This window comes from Chiloscyllium punctatum, chromosome 43 (genome assembly GCF_047496795.1).
Source record: "Chiloscyllium punctatum isolate Juve2018m chromosome 43, sChiPun1.3, whole genome shotgun sequence".
In the NCBI taxonomy this organism is placed as follows: Eukaryota; Metazoa; Chordata; class Chondrichthyes; order Orectolobiformes; family Hemiscylliidae; genus Chiloscyllium; species Chiloscyllium punctatum.
This window is the reverse complement of record NC_092781.1, coordinates 43,413,530-43,427,717: the sequence shown is the minus strand read 5'-3', so window position 1 is coordinate 43,427,717 and position 14,188 is coordinate 43,413,530.

Below are 14,188 nucleotides of genomic sequence, written 5' to 3'. Positions count from 1 at the left end.
AGGAGAAAAACAGTCACCTCTGAGGTGGACAGAGTAGGGAATGGTCCATAGACAGTTACTGGGGAAATCAAATGGGAGAGAGTAACAAGCCATTGCTCGGAGAAAAGATTGAGAACTTGTTCACAGACCCTAGCTGGGAGAACAAGTTGCGAATAGCTTCATGGGCTGTAGCTAAGGGAACAGAGGCGGGATGTTGTCATAGGCCGTTGTTCCGGAAACACTTTGGGGATAGGATCACAGACAGTTGCTTGGAGAGCAGCGTTGGGATGGGTCACAGGCCGTTTCTAGGTAACCAGAACGGGCACAGGGTTATAAAACGTTGAGAGTGGAGATGCGTTCACAGGGCATTTTTGACGACAGAGTGGATTTGCGATGACATATCTTTGCGACGAAACCAAAGTTAGGATGGGTTCGAAGGCCGTTGCTAGTAGAATAGATTGGAAATTAGTTCACAGGTCCTTGCTGGGAGATCAGGTTTAACGTAGGTGAACAGGCTGTTGAATTGGGAACAGAACGAGGATTGGGTCAGTGGGAGTTTCTGGGAGAAGAGCGTAGGCATGGGTTCACAGCCCACTGTTCGAGGAAAATATATGGGGATGTGTTCACGAGCCATTGTTCAGGGAACAGAGCGAGGATCGGCCAACAAGCCTTTGCTCGGAAATCAGAAAAGGTATAGAACAGATTTGAGAGACGTTGACAAGCATCTTTGAGCATATGGATTCACAGTACTTTGAAGGTAGAACAGCGTGGAGATTTGCTCACAGGTGATTGCTAGGAGAATAGATTCAGGTTGGGTTCAGAGTCCGGTGCTAGGACAACAGAGTCGGAATGGATTTATAGGCCTTTATTGGGGAAGAGTGTGTGGAAGCCTTTACAGGATGTTGTTTGGACGCCAGGCTGGTGATGGATTCACAGGCCGTTGCAAGGAGAACAGAGTTGTAATGTGTTCACAGGGAATTGCTGGGGGGAAAGGTCTTGGAATGGGTACACAGGGCAGTATCAAACAACAAAAATGCTAAAAACAAGCTGTTGCCTGGAGAAGAGAATGGGGATGATTTCAGGAGCTCTTGCTAGGGTAACAGAGTTGAGATAGGTTATCTGGTCGTTTCTCGGAGAGTACACTCGGGCTGGTTTCACACGACTCTTTTTGCAGAACAATGTATGGGTTCCTTCACAGGTAGTTGCTGGGAGAACAGAGTGGGAATAGGATCATACGCATTTGCTCGTGTTACAGAGCGGGGATTCACTGTCCGTCGCTCGCAGAACGGAATGAATATGCATCACAGATCGTTGGTAGGAGAACAACAGTGGAAATGGGTTCAAACCGTTGCAAGAGGAAGAGACTGCGGTTAGAGTCACACGTTGTTGCCAGAAGTAGAACAGCATTGCAAGAAGAACCGAGAAAGGATGTGTTGTTTGGCTGGTCCAAGGGAAACAGAGCATGGATGGATTCACCGGCCGTTGCTAGGAACACAGAGAGTGGATGGTTTCCCAGTCTGTTGAGGGGAAAATAAAAACGGATGGGTTCACAGTATGTTCAACAAACAAGAGACTGAAGGTATTGTCACAGACCGTTTATAGTAGAACAGAGTAAAGAGGGGTACACAGAAAATCGCCAGGTGAACTGGTTGGGGTTGGATTCATAGGCTGTTAATAATAGAGCAGGTTTGGGTTGGTTTGGGTTCGCAGCCTGTAGCTAGGAATAAATGTTGTGATGTGTTCAATGGCAGTTGCTTGGCGAAAAGAGCGGGGCTTGGTTTACAGGTTCTTGCTATGGAAACAGGGTGCGATAGGTTATCAGGTCGTTTCTAAGACCAGAGCTGGGGTGGGTTCACAGTCCATTTTTAATGGAAAAATGTGGGGATATGCTCATAGGCCATCACTAGGCGAACAGGGTGGAGATGGCATCATGGGTCTTTGCAGGGGAACAGTGCTGGAATGCGTTCACGCACCACTGTGATGAAATAGACTGAGAATGAGATCACAGGCTGTTGCTCATGATACAAAGCGTCAAGGGAGTCAAAAATTGCTGCGAGGGGAGTACATTGGAGATTGGTTCACATGGCATTTCTGGGAGAATACAGTGGGGATGGTTCTTAGGCCGCTGCTAGAAAAATAAAGTAGAGATGAGTGCACAGGCAGTTGCTGGGTGAATAGAGTTGGGATTGGTTGAGAGTTCATTGCTGCGAGAGCAGGGTATGGATGTGTTCATAAGTTAGGGTTAGGGAGGCAGAGAGGTGATGGGTTCACAGGTTGTTGCCGGGAGAATGGGGTTGAAGTAGTTTAACAGGCCATTGCTGAGTTGCCTGAGCAGGAACGGGTTCACTGACCTTTGCAAGGAGAACACCAGAATAGGACCTAAGACAGCTGTTAGGAAATAAAAGTGTTGTGATGGATTCACAGGCTGTTGCTAGTGGAACGGAGTTGAGGTAGATCAACCGGCTGTTGCTGGGAGAAAAAAAAGAAGGGGATGGGTTCGCAAGCCATCGCTCGGTGACAGAATAGGAAATTATTCCCAGTCCGTTATCCAGAGAACATTCCAGAAATGGGTTCACAGAATGTTGCGATGAGAGCAAGGTTGATGTATTCACAGGCCGTTTTTCGGGGAACAGAGTAGGACTTCGTTCACGGGCTGTTGCAAAGGAAAGAAAGTTGGTATAAGATCCCAGGCTTTTGCGAAGGGAATAGTGTATGATTTTGTCCACAAGATGTTGCTGGGAGAATATCCTGGAGATGTTTTCACAGTTTTTGGAAAGGAAAATGGAGTTGGGATTCGATCGCTGCAAATTGCTGGGTGAAAAGAATAGGGATGAGTCCACAGGCCGTTGGTCAGTGAATATAATTGACCATAGGCGCAAGCACTTGCTGCGGCCAAAGAGTGGTGATAGAGTCAACGGGTTCTCCTGCAGGAATAGGGCCAGGAGGAGATCACAGTACGTTGCGAGTGGAACGGAGTGAGTTAATGTTCGCAGATCTTGCTGGAGCGAAGACTTTTATTGTGACACGGCAGTGAACTCTTCTGATTATGAAAAAAAGCACTCATAAAGATTCAACTCACAATGTAATCTGTGAATGTGTGAGTGCCAGAGAAGACCCCAAATCCTACTATTCAAAAATATTAATTTTATTCTTTAATGCTTAATTTGAACTTTATTCAATAACTATTTTCGTTTCATTACCTCCTTTCTTGAAATATCTGTTATCTACCTCCAACATTACAATAATATGTTGATCGAATAAATACCTCTATTAATTTGACATCAAATTAACTTTCAAAACCAAACCGTGACTGTCGTCATTGCCCTCTGTCTTCTATCAGCAGCAGATCTCCCTGTGTAGTCTTCGGTCTCCTGTTGCTGAGATGATTCATTAGGTAAAGATACGGTTGAGATAGAGTGTTTTAAATGATAGTCTCTCTCCAGATTGCAGTACTTTTTAGTTGAAGGAATGAGCTGTACCTGAAAGAGTCAGGGAAATTTGAAAAGCTGGCAAGCCTGTCATGCAACTGACTTCAGGCAGCAGGTTGGACTGGTGAATTTGAAAATGTAACATTTGAGCTTTAACTCAGGTTCTGCGGCGTTTACACTAAAATTCCAAATCAACCAATCAGTTTAAATTATGCCCCAAAATGCAAAAACACAAGCAAAATTCGGTTTTACTGTTTCTCACAATTAAAACAATAAGACGATCCAATTGTTTCAGGCATAACAAGCTGCCGTTTTGAACAGTTAGCGGGAGACAACGAGCACGTACTACTCGCGAAAGGCTTCCCACAGACTCTGTCTCAAAAAGAAAACATGTTCATGTCAAATATATTTGCAGGAAAAGAGCAACGATGACCCATGGTATAATCACAGACAGGGTGAACAACACTCAAAGGCGAAACCTGGTTTTGAAAATTGATTTGACTTAAATTTGGTGGAGGCTTTATCATATCAGTGGATTTTTTCAGAGTGCGATGTAGATAAATCCTGATGAGAAAGGAGGTGTACATTTGTTGAAAAATGTGGATTAATCAGCTCTTTTGGAGTTGAAGATCTTTTTTTAATAAAGCAATTTGTGCAATTCTCTGTGACTCATAATTTCACGGATTATGAGGTAAGGTGAAGTTTTCTGCTTATTTGATATATGTCAGCAGAAGGAAAAACCCATGTCGTAACAGAGTTGGGGAGCGGGACCAGGATTTGGATAGGTTCACTTTTTAAAAAAAAACTGAGAATAGGACAGTTTTGAGCAGGTCAGCTCCCAAAGGATGTAACCACTTTCCAACTGAGAATCCGTCCTGGATCTTTAAATAAAACGTGGGTGAGCCAATTAATTTGATTTCGGTTAATTTGTTGTTGGTTTAATAAAAAGTGAAAGAAATGGCTTTCACAATTGCTCAAGTGGTTCTGGTGTTTGATGATGAATTCCAGGTTTACCAGGAAAATTGAGATGGAAATCAAACTACATGACCTTTCGATGTAGCAAAGAAGATGGAATTGGTTGAACAATGGACAGAAGTGAATGTGAAATTTTCGGGAATTACTCAAGCAGTTCGGTGCATTAGATAAAAAGGCGGGTGCGGTCGAGTTAGAAAAAAATAAATTACAATTGGGGAATATAGAGTTCGAAGATAAATAGCTGGAGAAAGATAGAGAGAAGAAAGAGCGAGGGAGGAGAAGAGAAAGAGAGAAAGAGGTCTGAGCTGAGAACGGAGAGAGATAAGAATGAGAAGGAGAGAGAAGAAAAAGACAGAGGAAAAGAAACAAAGCGACAGGAGGTTCTTAGCTGAACAAAGACATAGATAGAAAGAGAGCGCAAAAAATTGTGCATAGAAAAGGAGAGAGAAAGAGGGAGAATTTAAACTTAGAAGTTGCGACGTGTTCCGCTAAGACGAGGAAACATAGAACATAGAACAATACAGGACAGAACAGGCCCTTCGGCCCACAATGTTGTGCCGAACATTTGTCCGAGCTTACGCACCTATCCATGCACCTATCCAATTGCCGCTTAAAGGTCACCAATGATTCTGACTCTGCCACTCACACAGGCAGCACATTCCATGCCCCCATCACACTCTGGGTAAAGAACCTACCCCTGACATCCCTCCATACCTTCCACTCTTCACCGTAAATTTATGTCCCCTTGTAACACTCTGTTGTACCCGGGGAAAAGGTTGCTGACTATCTACTCTATCTATTCCCCTGATCATCTCATAAACCTGTATCAAGTCACCTCTCATCCTTCGCCCTTCCAACGAGAAAAGGACTAGCACTCTCAACCTATCCTCGTACAACCTATTCTCCATTCCAGGCCACATCCTTGTAAATCTTCTCTGCACCCTCTCCAAAGCTTCCACATCTTCGCTAAAGTGAGGCGACCAGAAGTGCACACAGTACTCCAAATTTGGCCTAACCAAGGTCCTGAACAGCTGCAACATCACTTCACAACTCTTGAATTCAATCCCTCTGCTAATGAACGCGAATACACCATAGGCCTTCTTACAAGCTCTATCCACCTGACTGGCAACTTTCAAAGATCTATGAACATAGACCCCAAGATCCCTCTGCTCCTTCACCTTCCTAAGAACCCTACCGTTAACCCTGTATTCCGCATTCTTATTTTTCCTTCCAAAATGGACAACCTCATACTTGCCAGCGTTGAACTCCATCTGCCACTCCTCAGCCCAGCTCTGCATCATATCTAAGTTCCTTTGCAGCCGACAACAGCCCTCCTCACTGTCCAAAATTCCACCAATCTTCGTATCATCTGCAAATTTACTGACCCATCCTTCGACTGCTTCTTCCAAGTCATTAATAAAAATTACAAACAGCAGAGGATCGAGAACTGAACTTTGCGGAACTCCACTTGTAACTTGGCTCCAGGCTGAATATTTACCAGCTACCAACACTCTCTGACTTCGACCGGTTAGCCAGTTTTCTATACAACTGGCCAAATTTCCCTCTATCCCATGCCTCCTGACTTTCCGCATAAGCCTACCATGAGGAACCTTATCAAATGCCTTATTAAAATCCATGTAAACTACATCCACTGCTCTACCATCATCCACGTGCTTGGTCACCTCCTCAAAGAATTCAATAAGACTTGTAAGGCAAGACCTATCCCTCACAAAACCGTGCTGGCTGTTCCTAATCAAGCAGTGTCTTTCCCGACACTCATAATTCCTATACCTCAGCACCCTTTCCATTACATTCGCTACCACCAAATTAAGACTAAGTGGCCTGTAATTCCCGGAGTTATCCCTGTTCCCTTTTTTGAACAGGGGCACAATATTCGCCACTCTCCAGTCCCCTGGTACCACCCCCGTTGACAGCGAAGACGGAAAGATGATTGCCAACGGCTGTGCAATTTCCTCTCTTGCTTCCTACATAATCTTAGGAGATATCCCGTCAGGCCCGGGGGACTTGTCTATCCTCAAGTTTTGCAAAATGCCCAACACATCTTCTTTCCTAATAAGTATCTCTTCTAGTTTTCCAGTCTGTTTCCCAATCTCCTCTTCAACAATAGGGTCCCTCTCATTTGTAAATACTGAACAATAGTACTCATTCAAGACCTCTTCTATCTCTTCCGACTCAATAAAGAGTATCCCACTACTGTCCTTGATCGGACCTACTCTCGTTCTCGTAATTCTCATGTTTCTCTCATTCGCATAAAAGGCCTTGGGCTTATCCTTGATCCTACCCGCCAAAGATTTTTTATGCCGTCTCTTAGCTCTCCTCATCCCTTTTTCAGATCCTTCCTGGCTATCCTATATCCCTCCAACGCTCTGTCTGAACCTTGTTTCCTCAGCCTTATGTAAGCTTCCTTCTTCCTATTTACTAGATATTCAACCTCCCTCATCAACCAAGGTTCCCTAACACGACCATCTCTTTCCTGCCTGACAGGTACATACATATCAAGGACACGTCGTATCAGTTCCTTTAAAAAGTTCCACGTTTCAATAACATCCTTCCCTGACATCCTATGCTCCCAAATTATGCTCCTCAGATCCTGTATTGCAGCATCATATTTACCCTTCCCCCAATTGTAAAACCTACTGTGTTGCATGTACCTATCTCTCTCCTTAACCAAGGTGAAAGTCACAGAATTGTGGTCAACATCACCAAAATGATCACCCACTAACCAGATCATCACTTGTCCTGGTTTGTTACCGAGTACCAAATCCAATATGGCCTCCCCTCTGGTCGGACAATCGACATCCTGAGTTAGAAAAGCTTCCTGGACACACTGCACAAACACCGCCCCGTCCAATCTACTTGATCTAAAGAGCTTCAAATCAATATTTGGGAATTTGAAATCGCCCATGACTACTACCCTGTGGCTTCTGCACCTTTCCAAAATCTGTTTCCCAATCTGATTCTCTACATCTCTGCTGCTATTGGGGGGCGTATAGTAAACACCCAACAAGCTGACTGCTCCTTTCCTATTTCTGACTTCAGACCATACTACCTCCAAAGGCAATCCCCCTCGAACTGACATTCTGCAGCCGTTAGAGCATTTCTAATGAGCAATGCCACCCCCCTCCTTTTTTACAACCCTCCCTAATCTTACTGTAACATCTGTAACCAGGAACCTCCAACAATCATTCCTGTCCCTCTTCTATCCATGTTTCCGGAATGGCCACAACATCGTAGTCGCAAGTACTGATCCACGCCTTAAGTTCACCCACCTTATTTCTGATGCTCCTTGCGTTGAAGTATACACACCTGAACCCATCTCTTTGCCCGCAAGTATTCCCTGTCAGTGCTACCTTCTACACATTCTTGGACATCCTGAAAAACAGCTAACCTACTTGCTGAACTACAAGTCCGGATCCCATCCCCCTGCCAAATTAGTCTAACATCCCGAAGAGTGCTAGCAAACTTTCCTCCCAGGATATTCGTGCCCTTCTGTTTCAGGGACAATCCGTCCTGCTTGTACAGGTCCCACCTTCCCCAGAATGGATTCCAATTGTCCAAATAACTGAAGCCCTCCCTCCTACACAATCCTTGCTGCCATGTGTTCAACTGTACTCTCTCCCTATTCCTTGCCTCACTGTCACGTGGCACCGGCAACAACCCAGAGATGCGATTCTGTCCGTCCTAGCTTTTAGCTTCCAGCCTAACTCCCTGAGCTCATGAATGACCTCCCCACCCCTCCTCCTACCTATGTCGTTGGTGCCAATATGCACCACGACTTCTGGCTGCACACCCTTCCCTTAAGGATTCTGAAAACACGGTACAAGACGTCTTGGACCCTGGCACCCGGGAAGCAACAAACCAACCGAGAGTCTCACCCATGCCCACAGAACCGCCTGTCTGTCCCCCTAACCATAGAGTCTCCTATAACTAGCGATCTCCTCCTCTCCACCTTTCGCTTCTGAGCCTCAGAGCCGGACCTCGTGCCAGAAACCCGGTCACTGCAGCTTACTCCTGCTCGGCCGTCACCCCCAACAGTATCTGAAGCGGTATACTTATTGTTGAGGGGAACGACTGCAGGGGATTCCGGTACTGCCTGCTTCCTCCCCTTCCCAAATCTAGCTGTTACCCAGCTACCTCTGTTCTCTGGCGTAACTATGTCCCTGTAGCTTCCATCTATCACTCTCTCAGCCTCTCGAATAATGACTAACATCTGCAGAAGCAAAATGGAATGCATGCTGTCTGGCTGCATAAGGTTCTGTTATGGCACCTTTTCTGCTCAGGACATTCAGGAACTACAGAAGGTGGTGTACACAGCCCAGACAATCACAGGAACCAACCTCCCATCCATGAACTCCATTTACACCGCTGATCGCTGTGGAATGGCTGCTAATATCATCAAAAAACTTTCCACCTAGGAAATGATCTCCTACAACCTCTGCCATCAGGCCGAATGTACAGAAACCTGAGGACACGCACGTTATTAGACTGTTGAATGGACTTGCTAACATCAAATAATGCTGATCTTGTTAATATTCCTCTTGCCTAATGTACACCCTGTGCAATGTAACCTACACGGCTTTGTCTAAGTCTCCTGATCCGTATGTCTTTTCTTACTGAAGTATGCCAACACTGCTCGCAAACGAAGCTTTCACTGAGCTTCGGTACACGTGACAATAAACCATCAAATCGAACGGAGATGCATGCCATCCCTTGAATAGCTGTGGATATTCTATGTCATATTTAAAACGCCAGTGTGTATGTGGGCCCACATTCTCAGTTCGGATCTGCCCTGCACGGGTTAACACGTGGGGCAATTACATCACAATTTGTCGACAAGGGGGCAGAGATCCTGGTGGATGGACTCGTACAGAACAGAACGATTTTCTTTCCAGTGGAAGCCAAACCAGCAGACCCACCGAGCAAGGTCTGAGCACATCATCCAGTTCAGTGCATTATCTGCGGTCTTAAGAAATGTTCAGCAATACAGGACAACCATCAATAACCTTCCCCGTTCTGCCAGGATAAATGCCACTGTATTTCCTCTGCTCCCTCAAACTCACTGTCTATCTGTTCCAACACCTACCACCAAAGAAGGTTCCTACTCCACCACTCTCACTACTGCATGCATCACCTTCCCTTTCTCTCCCTCTTTTCATCCACTATACGCCTACACAAATAAAACTTCATGGATGCCGAACTATGGATTGACACCCACCGGACACTTCATCATCTCCCCGCCCTCGACCTACACCAGAACGAAGAGCAGTGCAACACACTCCCACCCTCACTTGCTTTCCCTCCTCCCATAACAGGAGAAACAGCCTCGAAAAGGACAGGAAGGGCCAAGCCAGGCGGTAGAGTGTTCGATATTTGTTCCCTAACCCCGCACCCCGGAAATGTAGGGAGGACCCTGGTACGAGCTAGAGAGGGCCAGAATGACTTGTGTTCAGCTTCAGAAACATCAATATCCTAACAACAGTGTAAGGAGTAATGTTCAGTGGAGGTCAATTCTCACTTTAAATACATTGTCAGTTCCGGTTCCCCCGCCAAACGTACAAGCTGTGGCCCTGATGTCATCTCTCTTTTCTGTCGTGCTGGTACAAATGGAATCTCCACGATCTCGGTGGGCAGGAGACTTGGCTGACAACACATCGTCTCCACCACCACCCAGTTATGGAACACAGTGGCTTCCTCCGACACCTCTTTTAAACAGCTCAGATGCTGAAAATAATCTGTGACATTTACTACTGTCCAGACTTGTGCTGATATCTTTGCTAATCTGTGCTCATATAGAAACAAGGCCCTCTGCTCCTGAAACCCTTTAATAATTGTACAGTTGTTCTATTTCAATGTTCTGCCTACCAAAATGCATTAAGTCTTACTGCTATCCATTGATTCTCATCTGCCATAAACATAATATATACCACCCGATCACTGTTCTGTTTGGGTTCCACACTGTTCTTGGGCACTTAATATTTCTGCCAGGTTTGAATCCATCTGTAAGAATTGAAATTGCCATGGAGTCACAGTACACAGGAACAACTGAAAGAAGCACACACTCGCCACAGAGAAACAAAAAAAAAACTGACACGCAGCAGACAGAGCAGGGGGAATATTTAGAACTTCACGATCGAGAGAATTAAGTATTGAAGTTTCCTCATGTCTGCACAAAATGTCAGTGCGCTTATCTGTGTATCTGTATTAGTATCTATTCAACTGTGCATGTGTGAACGTGTCTCTCTGTGTATATTTCTCTGTTGTATCTGTGTGTCTGTATCTGTCTCTGTGTGCATCTGTGCATCAATACCTTTCTCTGTTTTTACGTATATAGTTGTGTAGGTCTATCTTTGTGTGTAAATTTAACTGTGTGTATCTATGTCTATGTCTGTCTCTGAGTATATCTGAATGTCTCTGATGTCTGCATTCTCTCTGCCTACCTGCGTGTGCCGTGGATCTGGCAGCCTCTATGTTGTTTAAAGAATACAATGACCCCCTCTGCTGGACTCCACCGACTATTGCAGAGAAAGTGGCAGACAGGAACAATAATGAGGGATTAAGTCTGGAAGGTAGGGGAAGGGCAAAAACTCACAGCATCACCACCCAATCTGACAACAACATTGCAAAACACACACACACACACACCTACACGCACACATGCACACACACACACGCACACACACACACACACACACACACACACACACACACACACACACACACACACACAGCTGGTTTGGAGACGATTGCAATTGTTTGAGGTTCCCTCAGAGTGCAAAATATAGATCTAGTTAAATGTCTGAGCTCCCTTTGTAACGTGGAAGTGGCTTGTCTTTGATCATTATTCCTAATACTGTGTGTACAAATTAAAAGGTATCTGCACTGCAGTTATGTCCGAGCAACTCCAAATGAACAATTTTGCAGGAGGATGAGATAATTTTCTGCCGCATTCTCTAACTTGCAACGTTTCTAATGCACTCTTACACATTTAAGAAAGGATTGAAATGTCTAGAAAGAGATCCAATCGTTGTGGGAATATGCCAGGAGCACCTTCTGTCCGTATGAAACAAAACTGCATTGTGCCTCCACAGGCAAACAGTCGTGTAAGATGTCACAGTATTTGATGTCTTTTAAAAAAAAAACAAGATCTGCCACTTTGGCAGTGATATGAGGAGACGAGCAGAGGGTGGCACTGTATACTTCTTATGACAACAAGGATAGAGGGAGAGAGAAAAGCTATGACCCCAATTTCAGTGACTTTGCGCGCAAAACAACAGGGATGCAGAGAGAGATTGGCATAATTAAAGATAAGTGCACAAATGCACACAACACATAAACACAGAGTAATACACACAGAAATTGACACTTACATGTGAACACAAACACAAGCACAAACTCACAGTCAGAAACAGACAAAATAATGCATTAAAGGGAGAAGTTGATATGCTTTTCATTAATAAGCGATCAATGGTGAATTGGCGAAGGCAGGCGAATAGGGTTCGGAAACATTTCAGCCGTGATCAAACGACACTGCAGTCTCGATGGGCCAAATGTCCTAATTCTACTCCAATTTCTTTGACACTTGCGAATTTATAGTATCTGGAGTTGTCTTCCAATGTGTTCAGTGGAGGCAGAATTGGATAAGTATTTGATTGTCGTGGGTTAGTGGAAATGTGGACAGGTTTGAGAGGCTGAATGGTCTGTATTTTTTCCTAATTATTACGTCCTTTTGCCACAAAAGTGTGGTGATTGGTTTGAGGAGAAACCATTTTAGAGAATAACGGCTTTCCCATTTCATACTGAGAAGGAATGTTCCTTTCTTATTAGGTTTGTGAGATCTCTGCGTTTCCTGTCCCGAATCAACTGTAAAGATGGTTTTGTCCATAGAACAACCGGAACCACGATTACTGGGAACAGAGATGAAAGCGAACTTCAGCCAAATCGAATAAGCTATAAGCATTCTGAATGGTGCAGCCGGTTCGATGTGCGACCACTGTTCCCATCCCATGAGCTGATCTCCAACCGCTGAGCACGAAGCAGTTACAGATTTAGAGGGAGATCCCATTCAGCTATTCAGGATCATTACGACGAGATGAGAGGAGAACATTCTGCCCCCTCAGGAGTTAGGCAGAAAGGGAATGAGGTATTCACCTCTCTGTGTAATTACACAATACAGGACGAGGTTATCCAACCTTTCTAGGCGTCGACAGCAACAAAAGAGACCTTACTGGCTAATAGGAAATGGAAATCAGGGAGAGTTATTTATTTTCAGGTTGCAGTGCCTCACCTATCAGTGTGAGATTATCACTGATAAAATGCATATAAATGATTTGGATAAGGGCACTGATAGGATTGGAGCTCAATTTCTTCATTCACAAAGATGTGGAGAGACTGCACTGAGATGCACTGGGTGAATAAAGATACTCCTCAGCACCCTTTTCAATATTTCCACACTGCCCTCTAGCTTTGGACTGCGTCACGATAGAAAAAATGGCTACACACTGTATCCAGGCCGTTCGCGATTTTAGGACCCTCTACAATGTCATAACGCTTCAGGCCTGAAAATCAGAGATGTTCATTTTGAACCATGTTAGATATAAAAGAGAGTACATCAGATGTGAAGCTGATAGATGTTTCCATTTTTATAGGAGACTAAAAGTAAGGATTTAACTTTAAGAAAATAATGTATTCATTTTAACACTGATATTATGAAGATAAGTATTGTTAAAAAATGATATGATCGTATCCTCAAAGGATAAATCGCTCCTACGTAGAGTGGGGAACGTGGATGTGGTCATACAGCCCATAGAATGTTCGACGCGACCTCACAAGGTCCAGTTTGGTGATCGGATAACGTTACGGCTCTTAAAGCTTAGATATTGAGAAAACTAAATCTGTCTGAGAAATAACAGCCTATTTCTCCTTCTCTTTCATTAGTCCTCTACGATGCAACATGCAAGACCTGAAAACCTGTCAGTCATCTTTATCACCCTTGGAGGATTCCTGTTGAGGATTCATTAGAATCTCTCCACTGTCTGAATCAAAGGGAATTCAGCTAAATACCAGGAGGCAATCCCATCGCAAGCAGTTTATCTGGGCATAATACCGTCAGAGGCAGAACAGCATTGAGGACAATCTGCTTTTCTTTATGTCATGCGTTTAACAATTATTTCATGAATAATTGGAGTGGAAGCAAGGGCATTCAGAACATCGAGTCCACTCCGTCAACTCATCTTTGCTGATGGACATTTCAACTCCCCTTACATGCACTCCCCCTGCAGCCCATAATTCCTGGTGAGGTCAGGAATTTATCCATCACTGCCTTGAAAATATTGAGCATTCCGGCCTCAACTGCGCTTGGTGGCCATGAATACCATAGGACCACCACTCTCTGGCTGAAGAATTGTCTCCTCCTTTCCATTCCAAACTGACATCCTTCAATTCTGAGGCTGTGCCTCCGGGTCCAAAGCACCCCTCCTAACGGAAACAACTTCCTGGTGTCCATCCTCTCTAAGGCATGCGTTACCTTGTCCGTTGGTATTAAATATCCCCTCAACCTTCGAAATTCTAATGAATACAATCATAGGATCCTCAAACGTTCATCACATGTTCGACCAACCATTCCAGGGATCATCCGTGTGAATCTCCGCTGGACACGCTCCACTGCTAGTACGTCCTTTCTGAGGCGTGAGACATAGGAATGGACAGAGTATTCCAACTGGAACCTCACTAGAGGTTTATAACGTCTCAGAAGCACATCGTTGTTTTTATATTGCAATCCTCTTGAG